Here is a 3,836-nt window from a genome sequence, read left to right on the forward strand (position 1 = left end):
GCTCTGCGCCAAACTGAGTTACTAGGAGACAGAATAATAAGAACTGCCTACTTTCCTTCATTGACAAAAACTGGAAGAGCAATTGCTGGGTTGCTTGTGAAAAGAGCATTGACCAGCACTTAGCAACTATGTAACTACCATTGTTCTAGAATGTGAAGTGCCGATCAGGATCAGCATGTCCGGACAGGACTGGAGGAACCTTCTAACTACAAAGGCCAGATCTATGTACAGAAGGCAAAGCTCCCGGAAAATGGCTGCAGGCTGTCTGGCCTCTTGTACACTGCAGCTTAACCACTTAAGCCCCGGAAGATTTTACCCCCTTCCTGACCAGGGCCTATTTTGCAATTCGGCACTGCGTGACTTTAACGGACAATTGCACGGTCGTGCGACGCTGTACCCAAATAAATTTGACGTCCTTTTTTTCCCACAAACAGAGCTTTCTTTTGGTGGTATTTGATCACCTGTGCGATTTTTTGATCATGCGCTATAAACAAAAAAAGAGCGACAATTTTGCAAAAATAACAATATTTTTCACATTTTTTTATATGAAATTCCCCCCAAAAAAAATGTAAAAATCAAAATTTTTTAACATTTTAGGCCAATTTGTTTTATACTACCTATGTTTGGTAAAAAAAAAATCGCAAAAAGCGTATTTTGATTGGTTTGCGCAAAAGTTATTGCATTTACTAACTAAGGGAAAGATTTTTGTCATTTTTGTTGTTTTTTTTTTAACGAGTAATGGCGGCGATCTGCAATTTTTTTTTGCAGGACTGCGACATTGTGGCGGACAGATCGGACCCTTGACTGACATTTTTGACACTTTTGGGGTTACCAGTGACATTACTACAGTAACCAGTGCTATACATATGCACTGTTACTGTAAAAATGGCACTGGCAGTGAAGGAGTTAACTCTATTGGAGAGGGAGGGGTTAAGTGTGTCCCTAGGGGCGTGTTTCTAACTGTGATTGGCTGTGGCTACATGTGTAAGAACAGTGATCAACGGTCCTACATAGAACCGTATGATCTCTCTTACACATGGAAGAATGACAGACGGCTTTGTTTACATTAGCCGCCTGCCTTTCTTCCGGGGTAACGGACGATCGCGAGTGCCTCCGGCGGCGCGCGCTCGCTCCCTAGAGCCTCACAGGCTAGCGACGTAGTTCTACGTCGCTTTGCCTGTGAGGGGCTGACCGCCGCAGTAAATAGTCGTGCGGCGGTCGGCAAGCGGTTAAAAAAGCTCAGTACAGCCTTTATTTTTTTTTTAACTGAGCTTTATTTTATTTATTTTTTATTTATTTTATATTATTTTATTTTAATACAGCCTAATAATAAGGCACATAAACGAGCGCCGTGCATTCTTCAGTAGAAACAAAATAGAAAAATCAGCATTTTTGGTCAGTAATTTACGCCTCATGCGCACAAATACGCGCAAATACGTGCATTTGCGCACACATGTGCAGACTCCGGTACATTGGACTACCCATAGACCTGTACCCACTTATATGTACGTTTTTATTGTATCCTGCACTATTAAACCTTTTACATTCTTACTCAGACACAGCCCTGTTTTTATTATATGTTTGGGTGCGCATGTTCAGAGCATGCGCACTGTGGTAAACTACCAGCCCTCGCTCCTTTTTCAAGCTCTGGTAGTTTACCACAGTGTGCATGCTCTGAAACATGTCGCGAGCACGCCGGGGACTTCTACACGGCAGACGCTGCGGCTCACCTTGCAGTCCAGTCCTCGGATTCATCCCTCCACATCATCATCACTTTCTGCTGGACAGGACCACGGGAGGAGCGCCATCTGTTGACCCACGAGGCGGCCCCATGCAGACGCCCTGACGACGTCTTTTGATGACGAAACGCGTCGGCGACACCAGACGCAACGTCCACACGCCCCCTTACTGAGCCGGCCTACTACTTCCTATGCTGATCGGTTACACGCGCGGCGCCGCAATTGGATCCTCAGCTACCATTTTTATGTGCCTGCTTGTCCTGTACTATTGTGAGTAGTTTTTTAATACATTTTATATATGTGTTTACGGGATTACGCTATGGTCTTCTGTATATTTCCTTTTATACACTAATTTGACCATCACGGAGGCATTTTGAGGGATTAACCCTTCCACGGCGCTATCCATGTTCCCTTGGAGTCCTTGAGATTTATGTGAATACATCTTTACTTGGCGAGGCTTTCTCATTCATTTGAGTAGCCATGGCGCTCTGGTAAGCTGCTCCTTTTACTTGTGCACTGTGGTGTCCCCATTCCACACATTCCCTGGGTGTCACAGGAAAGAAGGACTGTTATAACACTATCTCTCCGCTTTTTTTGGATTTTCATCATCACCTTGTTTGTTCCTTGGGACTTTATTCACTTTATATTTTTCTTTGGCATTTTTTCATTTGCTGGATGATGCTTTGTCATTGTATTATCTATGATGTTTATTATTAGCGCTGCACTTTTGTTATAATTATTGTACTTTTTGATCACCGTCTGTAGATCTTGTGCAGCTGCTTCTTTTCATTTTCAATTTTTCACACATCTATTTATCATTCATTAGCGCAGAAACACCCTTTTATTATTTATTGGCCCCATGCAGACCCCGGACATCGGACTACCCATACACCTGTACCCACTTATATGTAAGTTTTTATTGTATCCTGCACTATTAAACCTTTTACATTCTTACTCAGAGGCACCTGTTTTCTCTTTTCTTATTACATGCTGGCTGAGAAACAGCCTGGTGGCTCGGATGCCGCCGCCCCCTGCTGGACAATCTCACTGCCACTCCTGTTCATTGCAGGAGAGGCAGAGCCAAAAATTTAACGTTTGGATGGCTGAGACCGGGAGGTGAGCATTTGGGGGGGAGTTTGTTTGTACATAGGTGAGGGCAGTGGGGGGGGGGGGGAGGTTTCAGAGCTGATGCCAAAGAAAAAAAAAATATGTCCCCGGATTTAATTTCAAAAATCTGGTCACCTTATCCTTGGGGGACCTGTGGCTCTCCAAGTTCAGAGGCCCCTCAACATAGTGTAGCACTGTCCCCGTAGGACTTGCTGTATGATGACTTCTTAGGCCTCCTCTGATTACCTGCAGACAGTCAATTAGGGACAGTTCACACATCCATCCTTACTCCCAAACGCTCATTACTCAATAAACAGTCCAGGGGTTTTGATTTTATATTTATTGTGGAAGTATCTGTGGGAGAAGGGAATAGTGGGGATACTCCAACTGGAACTATTTATATTGGATAAGGACAACTCTCACTTGGTCTCACCAGGTTATTTGTGGAAGCACTCACACTGCTTTATCCATACTGCCACTTGTATAGAAGGGGTTAAGTCTTCTTGCTCTCTCCAGCAACAGACTTGATGCAACTACATTATCTTCAGAACATTCTCTAGCATCTCCTTTACTGACACCCGTCCACTGACTCTTCTAGCAGAAGGGATGGCCCTCTCAGGTCAGGCCCCATGACACAGTCCGGTACTCACTGTATGAAGAATCAGATCCTCTCCAGTCACTTCTTTCCAGTCAGCTCTGCAGGACCATCAGGTTCAGCTCCTCTCTGACTCTCAGGCCCTCAGGTCGACTACCTGAGGCCACATGGCAGCTTCTACGCCTCCTCCCTCTGGGACCCCGCTCTCCAGCTGAAAGTCCTCAAGCACATGTGCCCTTGTCGTTTATACAGTATCCCAGCATGCACCAATGCCCTTTCCTCTGCCAATCATCAGGGCTGTGCACTCATTTGTTAGGTTTCCTCCCACTGTCCAATATGCCTCCCTATTGGACCAGTGTGAAACACTTCAGACAAACTGAGCTGCACCTGAGAAC

Source organism: Pelophylax lessonae (assembly GCF_965119305.1).
Source record: "Pelophylax lessonae genome assembly, chromosome: 5".
NCBI classification, from domain to species: Eukaryota; Metazoa; Chordata; class Amphibia; order Anura; family Ranidae; genus Pelophylax; species Pelophylax lessonae.